General features: G+C 42.9%; 1 protein-coding gene across 3 annotated transcripts in view; it reads right to left on the reverse strand.

Moving 5' to 3' along the window:
* LRRC2 (leucine rich repeat containing 2) overlaps window positions 1-20,721 on the reverse strand; it is a 613,667-nt gene that overhangs the window by 522,597 nt on the left and 70,349 nt on the right. For 2 of the 3 annotated variants that reach the window (XM_063913713.1, XM_063913714.1), the window contains exon 2: window positions 3,912-3,978. The exons of the other annotated variant lie outside the window; for it this stretch is intronic. The gene's annotated coding sequence lies outside the window, so the exon portion shown is untranslated. The remainder of the gene's footprint in view (window positions 1-3,911; window positions 3,979-20,721) is intronic. 3 annotated transcript variants of the gene reach the window in all.

The following is a 20,721-nucleotide window of genomic DNA, read 5'->3' on the forward strand; positions in this document are numbered from 1 at the left end:
CTGCATTAGAGAATTCAACATTTTTGGACGGGAAGGCTAAGGGTATTGAAGCAGTTAGAGATGTATTTGATCCCGATGATGGCTTACTCTTCCAAGACTTTGCTGCGAAATACAGTATGACATATATGACAATATGACATCCAACTTAGGCACTTTATTCAATAAATTCCCCCTGTGTACTTTGACGAAGAGGATGCAATTGTTGTTACAGCTTTACTTGTATTGGTATCTTCTCTCCCATATAAAATAAAATATATATTTATATTGCAGATATTGAAAAAAAAGCTAACTCTACCTTAGATAAATGGTCCCTAGATGCTCTTCTATTAGACAACCTCTGATTTATTGAATAATTTGGAATCAGTCCAATTATAAGAGGTTCACATTCGAACCAAACATATTGTAGAGCTTATGTATCAGCAGCATAAACACATAGGGCCTAATTCAGACTGGAACGCTTCAGTCTGATGCCCGGTGTAGTGTGCGCACGTGCAGAAGCCGCACTGCACGTGCGCACACAGTGAGATGCAATGGCATCTCACTTGTGCGCTCTGCCTGATTGATAGGCAGAGGTAGTCGTAGGGCAGGAGGGGGCATGTCAGCAGTGCAACGGCGGCTCTGGTGGGGCGCGGTCCATACAATGCTGGTGTGTCTGGACTGTTTGCGGGGCGGGCAGCGTGATGTCACATGCAGCTGCTGCGACCCTAAACACAGCGGGTAGCTGCCCGCCTTCGCAGCTAGGCTGAGTAGGCAGGGAGCTACTCGGCAGGTGCGAAAGCATAGCTACTGTGCAATGCTTTTGTATGTCTGCGAGGGGGGGGGGGTTTGTGCCTGGCATGCGGGGTGGCCTAGCCCTGTCCTTGGCGTCCCCCCGCATGTCAGAGATTTTGATCGTAGATGTGTGGTTTTTAGCACATCTACGATCTGCTCTGAATCACCCCCTTAGTAAGAAGACTGGTCAGTGTCTTAAGTTTTACTCTTCTAACACTTTATTCTTTCAAAATTTTGAAGACACACAAGCTTCCATGTCTGATATTGAATTAGGGGTAATTCAGTTTTATAAAAAATGGGGCCATATATTGAAACACTGAATTTATCTACTCGGGAGCAACTGCCAACTGTTAAAAATGTTTTGAATCTACTAATTGATATCTTTACCAACAGCTCTAAATTTATAGAACTAAGATATGACTACTATCACCATAGAGATATTTTTTTTCTTACTTACACTAGTATATGGTAGTAATTGCTCTGTTATACTGTGTGTTCATGTTTTTTTGATTATAATTGGTCATCCTGCCTACCCCCCCCTCCCACACACACACACACACACACACACACACACACACACACACACACACACACACACACACACACACTTTCCCCTCTGCCTTTTTTTTTTTCATTTATTTTATTTCTCCTCATTGTCTTTCTTTCCTTCCTTTTAACTTTTTTTCTCTACTTCTTTAGAAGTTGGATATAAGGAGTTATATGATAGGAAAAGTTACTTATTGTGTTTAAATTCTTGAAATAGGTTTCTATTGGTGACACTAAATATTATGTTTTATTATTATATTATCACACTATTTGTGAAATAAAGCAATGTAAGGTACGGTATTTGTAAAGTATTTGGACATAATATATGAGTATTTGAATGATTATTTTCTTTTCTTTCTCTTATTGTTTGTGAAACTTATTGACTATTGAAAATGGAATAAAGATATTTGAATAAAAAAAGCAAGTACTTGTTGTAATTCTAATTTTGTCCAGAATTACATTCTATTACCAACACTGTTGTAGAACTCAGAACCGGTCATGCGTTATGTTATCAGGAATCCATTTCTGCAAGATGCATTTTCGTCATTACAATTTTATTAAACCTACCAATTTGTGACAATGTTTTTAACATAAGCATTGTGTTGCATTATTAATCCTTATAAAGTAAGGGGAATTAGGTGAACCAAGAAAGGTGATGGTTCAATGAGTGTAAGATTGTACAGAAGGGTTGTACCAGAAACATCATGTTGTAACCACTATTTACAGATCATGTGCAAATTATGATCTATTCTTTGAGCAGCTGCATGCCAGACATTCCATATAAAACATCATAGCCATAACTAGACATTTTGGTGCCCTGTGCCAGAAAGAGAATTGGTGCCCCCATATGTAAAATAGGGTTAGTGCATGCCTGAAAAAATAAGGGTGTGTGGTTTCATGGGAAAGGGTCATGGCCCCAGAATAGTACCAATTCCCATTACACCACACTGTAGTGTCACTTATACACATTACACAACAGAAGAGCACATTACACATCTTTTGCCAGGCAAAGTCCCTTACACACATTATGTCAGGTAGAGCCCCTTACACACATTATGCTATGGTAGACCCCTTAAACACGTTACACCAGGTAGAGCCTCTTATACACGTTACACCAGGTAGATTCCCTTATACACAACATGCCAGGTAGAGCCCCTTGTACTCATTACACCAGGAAGAGCCTCCTATACACATTATGCCATGTAGAGCCCCTTATACAAGTCATGCCAGGTAGATCCCCTTATACATGTTACACTAGGTAGAGCCCCTTATACACATTACACCAGACCGAGCCCCTTACACATATTACACCAGGTAGAGCACTTTACACAGATTACGCCAAGTAGAGTCCCTTATACACATTACAGCAGGTAGAGCATGTTATACACATTATTCCAGATACAGCCCCTTACATCTCCCCTCTACCCTTAGAGTGTAGAGCACTGTACTGTAGTGTACTGTACTGGTGGGAGTGCAGCACACAGGTGAGAGACTCAAACACTGCTCAACTCTGTGCTTATACATCAACCAGCAGCAGAGATTGGCCAGAGGCTTCCGCTTGTCAGATTTTGGGGCTGCAGAGTTGGAGCTAGGGGCTATGGACACTAGATGGCAGATGCTGCAGAGTGCACAGGGGAGCAGGAGGAGCAGCCATGTGTGGAGAACATAGGGTAATAGGAGGCTAATCAGGGTATATGTGGAAAGTGCACCTACAGCGCAAATGCGCTGTGGGTAAAGCGCAATCTGCACACACCTAGTTATGGTCCTGTAAAATATAATGTTTTGCTGAGACGTAACGTTCCACAGAAAGCAGCTTTTAACCACTATATGCAGCAAGCAGCAGTAACATCACTAGGGGCGTGTGGGCTGCACCCTCTGAATGGTGACACCAAAATGCCAACTCCTCCTCAGTGACTGGAGCCAGGTTCTACACTGTGGCATTACATGCCGCACTATTCTCCTGTCACAGTGTAAACAAGTCTCCTGGGGCAGCCCAGCATCTCCCAGAATACTGGACACGCCCCCGGATTGATGGTGATTAGGCCACACACCCTGCCCACGAGGCTACACCCACTTTGGGGTGGGGTGGCTTGTCGATGCACTGGGAGTCACTGACCACAGTGAAGTTCATGTCAAGCAGTCATATGGTTAGAGTAGAGTAAGTCATTCCTTTCCCTGCACAAGCTAAACAAACAAAATTCCCAACGGCTCATTGCTTGAGTGCATTAAAAAAAAATCCTACCTATTGTGCTTATACGACCTATGACTAGTACACTATTTTCAACTTGAATTTATTCTTTTGTAGTACTGCACTATTCTTCTAGCTAATCAATAATAATATCATCTCATTGCATATTCATTATTCCTAAATGTGAGTCACCAGAAAGTAATTTATTACATGACATGCCATATCATTATGCATTCAGTTGTTCTATTTTAAACTTCTAATTGCTGTCATGATCAACTTAATACAATCTCTGACATATTTAATACATGCTATGCTTAATGGAACAAACGTTTGTGTTAGTCTGTAGGTCACAAAGTAACATTATAGCATTGCTACTGTTAGATGACAAATTCTACACTTCAGTTACCTGGTTCATAGGAGCAATTTTTTTTCTTCAAATGATTGGAGGTGATCACATTAACCCTCTGATATAACTGAAAAAGGCCATGTATAGACATTATTAGTCTCTGAGGCAACACAAATATTGGCTTATATAAAATTATTATATTAGTTTTCAACTAAGTCTTATATCAGAAACTGAACACGAGAGAAGTGCAGCAAAAGTAATCTGACAATGGTCACTTAATATTACTACAGTATAACTTACATGAAGAGTCGCAAATCTGCATATGCGGTAGCAGAATCACAATGCATAAAAAAAAAATTAGAACAATAGACAGTTGTGACTGACCCATGTCCACTCAAAATAATGTGAATGCAGCCGCACTGGGTGCCATCTTTGTCAGTGAAACGTTCGCAGATGGTGTCACATACACGCCTGAAAAATGGCCATGACACGTCCGTGTTTTCCAACCACTCCCTACAAACGCCATGTTACCACCCACAAACAGTCATTTCCTGTCAATCAAATTGCATTCTCTTTACAATTGGGCTGCATACGCAGAGCGGTCACATTTTGACCTTAGTGCATGCACAAAGCGTACGCAGCACATGTTCAGTCTGTCAATAATGGCTCAGTGCATGCATTCTCACATTAGCAACTGATAGTGAATCAGGCCCTGAGTGCAGTGCCACCTCTACCAGAGTCTGCATAATATTCAACTTTCTTACTATTAAACTTAAATGTACAGGGGCACTTTTTTGTATAAACACCCACTTCACTGGGTGAACTGGGTTTAATGAGCTAACCCTGGTGACAAATAAGAGAACCACCAGAAATACAATACTGGAGGTACTGTATTTGCATACAAAATGCTATGCTACAGTGTTTTCCTGGAAAACACTGTAACGTGACATTTGGATGCAGATACAGCCGCAACTACATAAAGAATATTGTCATGCTGCATATTATTTTAATCAGCAGGATCTGCTTGTGCGTCCCATTGCATTACTTTGCAATTAAGATGCATTTTTGCGGAATAAAAGACACTTGGTGCTACAGAGTCCTGTCACGGCATGGCACGACTTGAAGGGCTGTTTAGCGTGACTCCAGCAAGGACATAAGAGGACACATCTGTATGTTTGCTGTTCTTGAGAAAATCATTATGAAAGGGCACTGAAACGTTGAAATACAAAATGCTGTATTAACGTCTTTAATCCACTTGGAGTGCTGCCGTTTTGGGATATATATATATATATATATATATATATATATAAACTAAACCCCCATCATTTATTTATTGATGTTGTGAGAACAAGTGAGCTTGCTATGGTGAGTGCTGAATTTTCTATTTGTATGTATTTGGGTAGGTGGCCATGGGCTACATGCACCCCACCCTATGAGTGGTGAGTGCAGACACTGCACCTGCTTCTGTGGTGGCGAGTGCTGTGGTTTTCTATATTTGTTTGTGTATATATATATTTGTGATGAGCGGGTTCGGTTCCTCGGAAACCGAACCCCCCCCGAACTTCACCCATTATACACGGGTCCGAGGCATACTCGGATTCTCCCGTATGGCTCGGTTAATCCGAGCGCGCCCAAACGTCATCATCCCGCTGTCGAATTCTCGTGAGATTCGGATTCTATATAAGCAGCCACGCGTCGCCGCCATTTTCACTCGCGCATTGGAAATGTTAGGGAGAGGACGTGGCTGGCGTCCTCTCCGTTTTTATTCATTGTTGATGCAAATATTTGAGCTTGCTTTGTATTATTAATATAGGAGGAGTACAGTGCAGAGTTTTGCTGATCAGTGACCACCAGTATACGTTGTCTGCCTGAAAAACGCTCCATATCTGTGCTCAGTGTGCTGCATATATCTGTGCTCACACTGCTTAATTGTGGGGACTGGGGAGCAGCAATATTATATAGGAGGAGTACAGTGCAGAGTTTTGCTGACAGTGACCACCAGTATATGTTGTCTGCCTGAAAAACACTCCATATCAGTGCTGCATTGTAGTATATAGTAGGAGTACAGTGCATAATTTTGCTGACCACCAGTATATAATATATAGGAGTACGGTACAGAAGGCCACTACTGTACCTACCTCTGTGTCGTCAAGTATACTATCCATCCATACCTGTGGTGCATTTCAGTTTTGCACAGTTTGCTGACCACCAGTATATAATATATATATATAGCATTACGGTACAGTAGGCCACTGCTGTACCTACCTCTGTGTCGTCAAGTATACTATCCATCCATACCTGTGGTGCATTTCAGTTTTGCACAGTTTGCTGACCACCAGTATATAATATATAGCATTACGGTACAGTAGGCCACTGCTGTACCTACCTCTGTGTCGTCAAGTATACTATCCATCCATACCTGTGGTGCATTTCAGTTTTGCACAGTTTGCTGACCACCAGTATATAATATATAGCTTTACGGTACAGTAGGCCACTGCTGTACCTACCTCTGTGTCGTCAAGTATACTATCCATCCATACCTGTGGTGCATTTCAGTTTTGCACAGTTTGCTGTCCACCAGTATATAATATATTGCTTTACGGTACAGTAGGCCACTGCTGTACCTACCTCTGTGTCGTCAAGTATACTATCCATCCATACCTGTGGTGCATTTCAGTTTTGCACAGTTTGCTGACCACCAGTATATAATATAAAGCATTATGGTACAGTAGGCCACTGCTGTACCTACCTCTGTGTCGTCAAGTATACTATCCATCCATACCTATAGTGCATTTCAGTTGTGCGCAGTATATATAGTAGTAGGCCATTGCTATTGATACTGGCATATAATTCCACACATTAAAAAATGGAGAACAAAAATGTGGAGGTTAAAATAGGGAAAGATCAAGATTCACTTCCACCTCGTGCTGAAGCTGCTGCCACTAGTCATGGCCGAGACGATGAAATGCCATCAACGTCGTCTGCCAAGGCCGATGCCCAATGTCATAGTAGAGAGCATGTAAAATCCAAAAAACAAAAGTTCAGTAAAATGACCCAAAAATCTAAATTGAAAGCGTCTGAGGAGAAGCGTAAACTTGCCAATATGCCATTTACGACACGGAGTGGCAAGGAACGGCTGAGGCCCTGGCCTATGTTCATGGCTAGTGTTTCAGCTTCACATGAGGATGGAAGCACTCATCCTCTCCCTAGATAAATGAAAAGACTTAAGCTGGCAAAAGCACAGCAAAGAACTGTGCGTTCTTCTAAATCACAAATCCCCAAGGAGAGTCCAATTGTGTCGGTTGCGATGCCTGACCTTCCCAACACTGGAAGGGAAGAGCTTGCGCCTTCCACCATTTGCACGCCCCCAGCAAGTGCTGGAAGGAGCAACCGCAGTCCAGTTCCTGATAGTCAAATTGAAGATGTCACTGTTGAAGTACACTAGGATGAGGATATGGGTGTTGCTGGTGCTGGAGAGGAAATTGACAAGGAGGATTCTGATGGTGAGGTGGTTTGTTTAAGTCAGGCACCCGGCGAGACACCTGTTGTCCATGGGACGAATATGGCCATTGACATGCCTGGTCAAAATACAAAAAAAAATCAGCTCTTCGGTGTGGAATTATTTCAACACAAATGCAGAGAACAGGTGTCAAGCTGTGTGTTGCTTTTGTCAAGCTGTAATAAGTAGGGGTAAGGACGTTAACCACCGAGGAACATCCTCCCTTATACCTCACCTGGACCGCATTCATCAGAAGTCAGTGACAAGTTCAAAAACTTTGGGTGACAGCGGGAAGCAGTCCACTGACAACTTAATCCCTTCCTCTTGTAACAAAGCTCCTGCAAGCCACACCACCAACTCCCTCAGTGTCAATTTCCTCCTTACACAGGAAAGCCAATAGTCCTGCAAGCCATGTCACTGGCAAGTATGACGAGTCCTCTCCTGCCTGGGATTCCTCCGATGCATCCTTGAGTGTAACGCCTACTGTTGCTGGCGCTGCTGTTGTTGCTGCTGGGAGTCGATCGTCATCCCAGAGGGGAAGTCGGAAGACCACTTGTACTACTTCCAGTAAGCAATTGACTGTACAACAGTCCTTTGCGAGGAAGATGAAATATCACAGCAGTCATCCTGCTGCAAAGCGGATAACTGAGGCCTTGGCAGCCTGGGCGGTGAGAAACGTGGTTCCGGTATCCACCGTTAATTTAGAGGCAACTAGAGACTTGATTGAGGTACTGTGTCCCCGGTACCAAACACCATCTAGGTTCCATTTCTCTAGGCAGGCGATACCGAAAATGTACACAGACCTCAGAAAAAGAGTCACCAGTGTCCTAAAAAATGCAGTTGTACCCAATGTCCACTTAACCACGGACATGTGGACAAGTGGAGCAGGGTAACTCAGGACTATATGACTGTGACAGCCCACTGGGTAGATGTATTGCCTCCCGCAGCAAGAACAGCAGCGGCGGCACCAGTAGCAGCATCTTGCAAACGCCAACTCATTCCTATGCAGGCTACGCTTTGTATCACCGCTTTCCATAAGAGGCACACAACTGACAACCTCTTACGGAAACTGAGGAACATCATCGCAGAATGGCTTACCCCAATTGGACTCTCCTGGGGATTTGTGACACTGGACAACGCCACCAATATTGTGCGTGCATTACATCTGGGCAAATTCCAGCACGTCCCATGTTTTGCACATACATTGAATTTGGTGGTGCAGAATTATTTTAAAAACGACAGGGGCGTGCAAGAGATGCTGTCGGTGGCCCGAAGAATTGCGGGCCACTTTCGGCATTCAGCCACCACGTACCGAAGACTGGAGCACCACCAAACATTCCTGAACCTGCCCTGCCATCATCTGAAGCAAGAGGTGGTAACGAGGTGGAATTCAACCCTCTATATGCTTCAGAGGATGGAGGAGCAGCAATAGGCCATTCAAGCCTATACATCTGCCCACGATATAGGCAAAGGAGGGGGAATGCACCTGACTCAAGCGCAGTGGAGAATGATTTCAACGTTGTGCAAGGTTCTGCAACCCTTTGAACTTGCCACACGTGAAGTCAGTTCAGACACTGCCAGCCTGAGTCAGGTCATTCCCCTCATCAGGCTTTTGCAGAAGAACCTGGAGAGATTGAAGGAGGAGCTAAAACAGAGAGCGATTCCGCTAGGCATGTGGGACTTGTGGATGGAGCCCTTAATTCGCTTATCCAGGATTCACGGGTGGTCAATCTGTTGAAATCAGAGCACTACATTTTGGCCACCGTGCTCGATCCTAGATTTAAAACCTACATTGTATCTCTCTTTCCGGCAGACACAAGTCTGCAGAGGTTCAAAGACCTGCTGGTGAGAAAATTGTCAAGTCAAGCGGAACGTGACCCGTCAACATCTCCTCCTTCACATTCTCCCGCAACTGGGGGTGCGAGGAAAAGGCTACGAATTCCTAGCCCACCCGCTGGCGGTGATGCAGGGCAGTCTGGAGCGAGTGCTGACATCTGGTACGGACTGAAGGACCTGCCAACGATTACTGACATGTCGTCTACTGTCACTGCATATGATTCTCTCACCATTGAAAGAATGGTGGAGGATTATATGAGTGACCACATCCAAGTAGGCACGTCAGACAGTCCGTACGTATACTGGCAGGAAAAAGAGGCAATTTGGAGGCCCTTGCACAAACTGGCTTTATTCTACCTAAGTTGCCCTCCCTCCAGTGTGTACTCCGAAAGAGTGTTTAGTGCAGCCGCTCACCTTGTCAGCAATCGGCGTACGAGGTTACTTCCACAAAATGTGGAGAAGATGATGTTCATCAAAATGAATTATAATCAATTCCTCCGTGGAGACATTCACCAGCAGCAATTGCCTCCAGAAAGTACACAGGGTTCCTGAGATGGTGGATTCCAGTGGGGACGAATTAATAATCTGTGAGGAGGGGGATGTACACAGTGAAAGGGGTGAGGAATCGGAGGATGATGATGAGGTTGACATCTTGCCTCTGTAGAGCCAGTTTGTGCAAGGAGAGATTGATTGCTTCTTTTTTTGGTGGGGGCCCAAACCAACCAGTCATTTCAGTCACAGTCGTGTGGCAGACCCTGTCGCTGAAATTATGGGTTCGTTAAAGTGTGCATGTCCTGTTTATACAACATAAGGGTGGGTGGGAGGGGGTGGGAGGGCCCAAGGACAATTCCATCTTGCACCTCTTTTTTCTTTAATTTTTCTTTGCATCATGTGCTGTTTGGGACAATTTTTTTGAAGTGCCATCCTGCCTGACACTGCAGTGCCACTCCTAGATGGGCCAGGTGTTTGTGTCGGCCACTTGGGTCGCTTAGCTTAGTCACACAGCGACCTCGGTGCAAATTTTAAGACTAAAAATAATATTGTGAGGTGTGAGGTATTCAGAATAGACTGAAAATGAGTGTAAATTATGGTTATTGAGGTTAATAATACTATGGGATCAAAATGACCCCTAAATTCTATGATTTAAGCTGTTTTTTAGAGTTTTTTGTAAAAAAAACACCCGAATCCAAAACACACCCGAATCCGACAAAAAAATTTCAGGGAGGTTTTGCCAAAACGCGTCCGAATCCAAAACACGGCCGCGGAACCGAATCCAAACACAAAACCCGAAAAATGTCCGGTGCACATCACTAATATATATATATATATATATATAATTTAATTATTTTCAAAATGTGCCTCTAACACATGTATGTTTGCATATAGCAATGGTTTTCAAACTGTGTGCTGTGGGGCAGTACTTTACTTTCAGTTTAATCTTTGCAGCATGCTGATCGGTGGAGCCGGATTAAGAGGGGACACAGGGGACAAGTTACTAGGCCCCCGCTCCCACCACCACCACCATTGCCAGTGCCTTTAATGATCGCAGCCACTGCTGCACTGGAAAAGAAGCTTCTTGAGGTCCGAAAAGGGGGCGGGGCTAAACTTCACTGTGCCAGCAAGAAGCAGCATTGGAGAGAGGAGGGGAGGAGAGCAGCAGCACAGCCTAAATAGTGAGTATGACTCAGGGAAGGGGTACTGTATGTGTGTGTGAATGCTATATGTGTGTATAAATGTGTGCATATGTGTGACTGTATGTGAATAGGTGAGTGATTACATGTGGTATGCATGACTGGCATTCAGGAGACTGCCAGTAAGGATACTGATGCCGGTGTCCAGGCAACGGAATGCCGTTGGGGGGGGGGGGGGGGGCGAGCACAACAAACCCCTTGTGGACTCAGTGGCAACCTGCGCTCAACACGGGTTTTATTCCCACTCTATGGGTGTTGTGGACACTCACGAGTGGGAATAGTCCCATCCAGATATTTTCCTATGGTAAACATACAACTCAGCCAATGTAATAGGGTGCGGGTTTTAAAATTGCAGCCAAAACCATACCAAAGGCTTGCCTATAAAAAAATCAGCTTTTTATAGGCAAGTTTGCCAAAATAGTAGATTGTAATAAATATCTTCACTACAAGAGTTGCAAGTTGCAACTACAGGAGGAGGAAAGATAATATTGCCAAGGGCCAATTCCTGCTTATCCGCAGGAATTGCCCCAATCCAGTAGATTTTGCCAAACAAAGATGATGTACCAATCCTTTTTAGATCAGGGTTACCCGAGTAGTCTATTAGTTGCTACACTTTTGTAAGTAAGCCAAATCAATAGAGATACACTCTTCATACGGAAGACTAAAATTTACTCAGATGGGATACCTTCAGTAAATAATGAAAACAGATCACTTGCTTTTATAAACAAGTATAATACATCAGCAACAGATATTAGGAATATTATAAATAAGAATTATGGTTTTTTTAAAGTTAGACAAATTTCTTGAGAGAGATTTACAAGGGTCACGGAAGGTTGAGATTAGAAAGGCAAGCCTAAAACAAACATTGGCACCTAGTATGCTTAGACCAACTAATGTAAATCAAGGTGGGCCAGCTAGTTGGCTTGGCCTAGCTTAAAAACCAAAAGGTTTTTTTTAGGTATGGCAAGCCAAGATATCACACATGTGTACATGCTGCCCATAGGAATAATACCATAACATCTTTCACAGATAATGGGGCAGATGTATTAACCTGGAGAAGGCATAAGGAAGTGATAAACCAGTGATATGTGCAAGGTGATAAAGGCACCAGCCAATCAGATCCTAACTATCAATTTACATATTGGAGCTGATTGGCTAGTGCCTTTATCACCCTGCACATATCACTGGTTTATCACTTCCTTCCACTGCCTTCTCCTGGTTAATACATCTGCCCCAATAATTCTTATAAAATTTAAACATTTTTAAACTGTCAAACTTGTTATGTTATTTATGTCATCACCTGAGGTTGCAGTATCCAATATGTTGGCCGCACCACTAGGACGGTTAACATTCGGTTTTTAGAACACAGAAGATGCATCCTAAAAAATCTAAAGACATATAGCCTACCCCGCCATGTTTCCATCTGCCCTACAGAAAATCTTACGAATCTTAAGATTCAGGCTATTGAACAAAGATTTGAGGTAGAACAAGCTATGCAAAAAAAAGAAGCCTGCTGGATCTTTAAGTTGGGGACATTGGTATCCAATAGCCTCAACGATACCATTGAACTTAATAATGTTTAATTGAATAGAGCTAGCCTGATGGGTTGTACACTGGGATGGTTACATTAGGTCTCTAGGGGCCACCCCACTGTGCCCTGTCCCTACGAATCTTACATTCCAATGTTATTTCTCCCTATTATCATTTTCAGCAAAAAAACCAAAAACTAATTCTATTTATTCATTTATTTTTGTTATTATCAAAAGTATGATTTAATTAGTTTGTTCGATTGATATCTTTCATGCATTACATTAATTAATTAATAAATATTTACATGAAAAATAGATGTTTTTATGTTAATATTTATGAGCATTTATATTTTATATTTTTGTAATGAATCTTATATGTTATTTAATTTAACTGAATGGTATATCTGGTCTTGATAAGGAAACACATACGTATACATTCCTTATTTATACAGTGGGCAGGTATTTATAATCCTCTAAGTATCATTAGACCGAATACTGAATTCATCTATATAGATTTCTTTATTATGAACTGAAGTGTGCTCTTTATTTGTCAGTGATACTTGATAAAATAAATATGTGGTATACATTTTTTATTAATATACTGTACATTATTATTATTATTATTATTATTATTATTATTATTTTATATTCATTATTTATGGTGATAGTCTAATTATGAGACAAATAATAATAATAATAATAATAATAATAATAATAATAATAATAATAATGTTACTAAGTGTTATTTTATTTATGTATATAAGTCAGATTTAAATTTGCACTCACCAGGACCTAAACTCTAATTAAAGTAAGCAGTGACATACTTGGTCTAATTACTGCGCTCAGCAAAGGATAAATAGGCATGGAGATCACATGCGCATGCATTGGGGGTTTCTGAGTACCTAGAAACACCCCTCAAGCCGCCGATCTATCGAGCAGCAGTTTACCGATTTATTTATTTATGTTCATACATCATGCGGTCTGACTGTCACTTGCGCCTCACATGCAGTGTGACAGCCTCCCTGTGCAGCTGCAGCAGCTGCCTCACAAACGCACTGAGAGGCTAGCTGCTGCATGTAGGGGGTGCTGCAGCTCCTTTCAGGCTGAGAGGTGAGAGATGCATAGCATGTGTTCACTCCCCGCCAGCAGCCAGCCCACCGCACTGACTCAGTGGACTCCAGAGCAGCGAGGACCAGGTGATCGTGTGTGTGAATATGCCGGGGGGTGGGTAGGCGCCAGTATTTAATAATCGATTTTGCTGTCTTCAGCCAGCATGAGTGCGGGGACGGGATGAGGACGCCGGTACTTCATAATAAATTATGCGGTCATCGGCCAGCATGAATGTGGGTGCCAGTATTTCACAATAAATGATACTTTGATATGCCAATATGAGTGCGGGATGGGTGCTGTCTGTCTATGGGTGGGGGTGGGGGGTGGTAATGATCATGCTGCCTGTGTGCTGCCTGTCTGCCTATGTGTATGTGTGGGGAGGGGGGGAGGATGGCCGTGGTGCCTGTGCTGCAGGGACGTGCAGCCAGGGGAGGCAGAGCCTCACCTGTAATGCTCCCTATAATACTCGCAGTTCTCATTATAAAAATTATCGGGATAACACCAAGAAGATATAACTTATAAGTTTCTTCTTTGTATTAATGCATGCATCTTTATAGATAAAGCTTATCAGAGTTGCAGGGCTCGTGGAACTTGCAGGGAGAGATAGAGATGAGGCAACAGCAGCTCAGCCTCATCTCTCACACTGTCAGACACTGCCTGTACAAATGGACGGGGCTACACAGCGGCCAGTCAGACCGCATAGAATAGAGAAATGTGAGGCATGCCTTACAGTGGAGGCGTGTGAGAGCTCTAACGGGCAGCTCGGATTGGTCATGTGACCAAACCAGGAAGTGAAGAAAGGCAGACAACGGAGCTGAGCAGCATGGCAAAGGAGGAAGGAAATGGGGACCCGCAGTGCAAGCAGCAGGCTCCCGTGCACAGTGACTGGGGTGAGTAGCTGCCAGAACCTGAACTCTGTGTGCGTCGCATCTGTAGTGAGTGCTGAGCAGAGGCGTATCTAGCACAGGGCGAGCAGGGCACGTGCCCTGAGGTTTTGCCAAAACGCGTCCGAATCCAAAACACGGCCGCGGAACCGAATCCAAAACCAAAACACAAAACCCGAAAAATGTCCGGTGCACATCACTAGTTAAGGGGGGTAATGATCATGGTGCCTGCTGTGTGCTACCTATATATGTGGGCGGATGGTTCTTTTGCATCTGTCTATGTGGGGGAGGGGAGGTGTTTGTGGTGCATCAGGCTATGTGGGGGAGGAGGGGTGGTCCTGGTGCATCAGTCTATGTTGGGGAGTCTGTATATATCATGTACTCGTATGTATATTGCATTGGGGGAAAAGGCTGAGAAAGGCGGCAAGAACTGCCCCGCCACCTGTGGCATCTGCAGACCGTCCCCTCAGCTCCAGTCACCGTTCCCAGCGTATATAGTCAGCTGGCACCAGCAGCGGGAGAAGAGACTATGGGGCAGATTTACTAAGCTCGGTGAAGTGATAAAGTGGAAGGTGATAATGCACCAGCCAGTCAGTTCCTAACTGGCATTTTTCAAACCCAGCCTGTGACATGGAAGTTAGAAGCTGATTGGCTGGTGCTTTATCACCTTCCATTTTATCACTTCACCAGGCTTAATAAATCTGCCTCTGTGTACCAACTGCTTTCACAGAGGCACTGGTAAGTGCGTCCATAGACCAGACTGACACACGTCAGTGGACCACGGCAGGGCAAGCATATCATTAAGACAGCTGCAGGCATGCACCAAGTAGCTTACTAAACTGTCTGTTGGAAGTTGAAGGTCTCTATTTAACATGACCAAACTATTTTGGAGCTTATACTAACATATTTGTGATGGTGATACTGACCTAAACGCGACTGACTATTAACATCCAGGACGGGATGTATTAAAATACATCGCCGCCCACCACAGTGATGCTAATCGCATATGTACTAACATATACGATTAACATCGCAATGCTGTGACAGAGACACCGGCAATACCTGTGAGAAGGATTGCAGGGGGTCTCTGTGGGGTCTGTCACCTCCCAGCCCCGGGAGGTGACATTTGCTGGGAGTCCCCAGGCTCCTCCTCCTCCCTCCTGCAGCCAGAAGCAGAAATGGCTGTGCAGCGAGGGAGAAGGAGCTGGGGATTGAGGAGCGGCACCTTGACGCAGGGGAAGGGGGGCTGCGGCGCTGGTCGGCGGATACAGCATTTGGGTGAGGCGCTGGGTGGCGGCAGGTGCGAAAGAAGCCTATAGGCTTCTATAGGGTATCGCCATTCATTGCAGTATGGATTTCTGTGACTGAATGTCTGTTTAACTATTTGCACTAAATATTGAATTGCTTCGGTTACAGAACTATTTGCTACAAACTATTCTGTATTTTTTATCTTTTTAATGATTTTCCTTTTTTCACTACTATTTGTAAAAATGTGTGTGTTTTTTTAATATATTGTTTGTTTTAATAAAATGTTGAATTAATTTATACCATCACGGACAGCGCTTTCTTCTCTATTTATAAAAACTTTGACAGAAGCATGTACAGATCAGTGACATCTCTGCATTCTTCTGTCTGTAAAAGTTCTGAAATAGTTAAAAATGTAAAAAATAAAAAAAAAGATGATGTGGGGTCCCCCCAAAAAAGCATAACCAGCCCCAGGATTTTTGATCCGGTCCTGGGTGTTAACATTCAGGGGGGGGGGAAGTCATCTGAGGTTCCCCTAATTTTAAGAACCTCCATCGGGCTCTTGGACCAGTCGTGGTTCTAAAAATATGGAGGGAAAAGATGTAGGGGTCCCCTGTATTTTTAGAACCAGCACCAGGCTCCACTAGCAGGGAGGTAATGCCACAGCCAGTGGACACACTTGACAGGGTCCTGTTGCCCAAGCATTTCCACAGGCAGGAGAAACAAAATCCACGATAAATGCCGTTTTTTCACGGCCACGATTGCGGAAACTTATCCCGGATCCTGTGTTTTTGACATGAAAGTGGGTAGTAAATTTTACTGCAAAAAATGGACATTAATTAAATTGCCTCAAAAACCTCAGGCAAAAAATGACAACAAAGCACGTTTTTCGCAGTAAGCTTGAATCTGTCCCTTACATCTCTATATCTGAACTCAATGCTTGCTCTCATATTCCCGTTTGTTTTTTTCCTTTACTTTTCACCCTGTACTCCTCTTTAAAACACCCCATTGGCTCTTTTGGATTAAGATCTGTATACCAAACATTTTTCCACAGCATCAGGTACCGTAGTTGAGCAAACTCAACTTTTTATATGCAAATCACCTCTGAAATCATCAGGCACACAATCATCCTTTTTCACCTTCACTTTAAAGCTGTCCATTCCGCATGCTCCTTCGCAGTACACATACCCTGAGGTATCCCTTTCAGTACTATCCAATTCTATGTCATATATTAAACCTTTATTTATGATCACTTCTTCTCTCTATGCCTTTGATTTGTGTCAAACTGTGTCACTATCAGCCAGGGTTGTAACTAGGCCTGAGGGATAAGGGTAACTTCCCTGGTGCAATGTTTAAGGGGGGTGCAGGATAATGAATTTTTTAAGTCAATATATTTACAACGGAGAGCTAGGGGATAACGTTTTCCTTCATGCCCCAGACACTAAACATTCTAGTTGCAGCTCTTTCATCAGTTTTATTGAAATCCTGGGATAATCATGACAGAACTTACTGTACAATCACCCCAGTCCTTACCAACTAATCCTAAATGCTTACCACTTTTACTTACCCACCTGAATATGTATGTCTCCAACTACCTAATTAGGCTGTAATTAAACACTTCTTTATAGAAACCTCTTTCATATTGTAATATAACATAATGTATTTGATATGAACTTGCTTTTGTTCATTATATTTATTCATATATGCTGTTAGGTGCTGCGTACATTGGGCCTAATTCAGACCTGATTGCTAGCAGGCGATTTTTGCACTGCTGCAATCAGATAGTCGCCGCCTACAAGGGGAGTGTATTTTAGCTGTGCAAGTGTGCGAACGCATGTGTAGCAGAGCTGTACAAACAGATCTTGTGCAGTGTCTGACTAGCCCAGGACTTACTCAGCCATTGCGATCGCTTCAGCCTGTTCAGGAGCGGGATTGACATCACACACCCGCCCTGCAAACGCTTGGACACTCCTGCATTTTTCCAAACACTCCCAGAAAACGGTCAGTTGAAACCCACAAATGCCTTCTTCCTGTCAATCTCCTTGCGAACGCCCATGCGAATGGATCCTTCGCACAAACCCATCGCTGAGCGGTGATCCGCTTTGTACCCGTGCGATGTGCCTGCGCATTGTGGTGCATACAAATGCGCAGTTTAGACCTGATCGCCCACTGTACGGAAACGCAGCCTAGCGATCAGGTCTGAATTAGGTCCATTGTCTGAAAACATATAAAAGTATACATAGCTAATTACATTCATTTTCCCGAATAGCAACTCTGAGCTGGACATCACATTGTGGGGCAGATGTATTAAACTGGAGAAGGCATAAGGAAGTGATAAACCAGTGATATGTGCAAGGTGATAAAGGCAGCAGCCAATCAGATCCTAAGTGTTAATTTACAGATTGGAGCTGATTGGCTGGTGCCTTTATCACCTAGCACATATCACTGGTTTATCACTTCCTTATGCCTTCTCCAGGTTAATACATCTGCCCCTGTGTTACAAGCACATAACCATACATAAATACTTCATAGATATAAACTGTAGTATTTATAGTATATTATACAGTATACTGGCTTTTGTGTAAACACTAAGGAGGAATTCAGTCAGCCCGGAAATTTACCGTGGGTGATAACCTCAGGCTTTAACGTGCAAGGCTATTCAATCAGAGTCCCTTTTTCTCAGCTGATAAATTTCTGTGTTAATGGGCATAGAATTCGGGATAAGTTCCTATGCGTTAACACAGCCATGGCACCCGAAAACAGGCTATTTGATGCAGATTTATATTTCGATGCTGCTGGGGCTCGAAAAATATCCTTATTAACTGCAACATGCAGGCTGCCTTTGGAACTCCTTTGGGACTAATTGAATAGCCCCTCTGCTTCAATTCGCCTGTGGTAAATTATCGCGGCTAATTGAAATCCCCCCTGAAAATTACATTTCAAACTATTAATCTTTTTAGAATGCATTTACTGTACTTTAATGTGAGGGACTACGCTTTTGTCATACACTCATTTTGCACGCATAGTTCTCACAGGTCTCCTGGTTGTTGGTGTTTGGTGTACTGTACCTACCAGGAGTGGGATTTGTCACTGTTCTAGCAACATTTTCATACTGAATATTCCTGTCCAAGAAGACAAATTGCTGCAATCACTTCGGTCAGTATATGGGAAAAGGGCACCTAAATCCTAGCTATATATTTAGCTGTCATTTCTGTATGTATGGTAAAAGATGGAGATTTGTTTTAAAAAAAAATCAATGTTATTTTATATACAGAAATTCAATTTATCATTTATCATTTTATTTATGTCTATGGATATTGCCCCCGTGTGCAATAGTGAATAGGACAGCTCCCATTAAAAAACTAATATGCTTAAGAATATTTGATTTTTCCATATAATCTTCTATATCCAATATGTCAGCTTGAAAACTTCCAGATAGAATATTTTATGGCATTTTAGGACAATCTTTCATGTTGACCCTGAGGGACTTGTCATTCTCAAGAGCAGATATTAATCTGTCTCAGAAATATTGCATGGCAAATACTGTGGCAAAGTTTGTATAATTTATACGGCATTAATGCAATTTTTAGTGTCACAGCACAAGCTGTATAGAGATCTAAAGCAAAGAAAAAAAGAAGAAAAACTAACATGATAGGCTTGCAACTAGGGCACGTCTACTGTTTAGTACTGAAGATAATTTTATTTTAATTTTAGCTTTCCTTAAAAATATTTATTGCCTAAAGCAAAATCCCTCCCTAGAGCGCAGGCCCTCTGAAGTGCAGCCCAAAAAAAGAACTTTCAATTGAAATCTAACCAGTTGTTTGCTGCTGGCAAATCATTGATCTTTATAGTATCTTTTAAATGTGTTATACAGTATGTTTCATAAAATGTAAAAAATAAGGTTATTCTTATAAATCTCTGCTATGCCACATTGTTCTCTATTTTCACATATACTTTTATCATGATAAAATGGTTCTATCAGCCCCATTGCTGTCTAGCTAAGGAATCTCTGAACCAGCACAGTGAGGCAGATGTATTAACCTGGAGAAGGCATAAGGAGGAAGTGATAAACCAGTGATAAGTGCAAGGTGATAAACGCACCAGCCAATAAGCTCCAATGTGTAAATTAACAGTTAGGAGCTGATTGGCTGGTGTGTTTATCACCTTGCATTTATCACTGGTTTATCACTTCCTTATGCCGTCTCCAGGCTTAATACATCTGCCCCAATGGGCCTAATTCAGAGTTGATTGCAGCAGCAAATTTGTTAGCAGTTGGGCAAACCATGGGGGTAATTCCAAGTTGATCGCAGCAGGAATTTTTTTAGCAGTTGGGCAAAACCATGTGCACTGCAGGGAAGGCAGATTTAACATGTGCAGAGAGAGTTAGATTTGGGTTTAGTGTGTTCAATCTGCAATCTAATTTGCAATGTAAAAATAAAGCAGCCAGTATTTACCCTGCACAGAAATAAAATAACTCACCCAAATCTAACTCTTTCTGCACATGTTATAACTGCCTCCCCTGCAGTGCACATGGTTTTGCCCAACTGGTAAAAATTTCCTGCTGCGATCAACTTGGAATTACCCACCATGTGCACTGCAGGGGGAGATATAAATTAGAGTTAGATTTGGGTGGGGTGTGTTAAAACTGAAATCTAAATTGCAGTGTAAAAATAAAGCAAATGTTATATCTGTCACACCTGCAGTGCACATGGGTGGTCATTCCGAGTTGTTCGCTCGTTGCCGTTTTTCGCAAAGGAGCAATTAGGTGGAAAATGTGCATGCACATGGTACGCAGCGCGCATGCGTTCAGTAATTTAACACAAAACTTTGGAGATTTGCACAAGCTCGAGCTACGTTTTTTCAACGCTCGAGTGATCGTAGTATGATTGACAGGAAGTGGGTGTTTCTGGGTGGAAACTGGCCGTTTTCAGGGAGTGTGCTAAAAAACGCAGGCGTGCCAGGTAAAAACGCAGGAGTGGCTGGGGAAACGGGGGAGCGGCTGGCCAAACGCAGGGCGTGTTTGTGACGTCAAACCAGGAACTAAATGAACTGAGGTGATCGCAATCTAGGAGTAGG

The sequence above is a fragment of the Pseudophryne corroboree genome, chromosome 1, assembly GCF_028390025.1.
Source record: "Pseudophryne corroboree isolate aPseCor3 chromosome 1, aPseCor3.hap2, whole genome shotgun sequence".
In the NCBI taxonomy this organism is placed as follows: Eukaryota; Metazoa; Chordata; class Amphibia; order Anura; family Myobatrachidae; genus Pseudophryne; species Pseudophryne corroboree.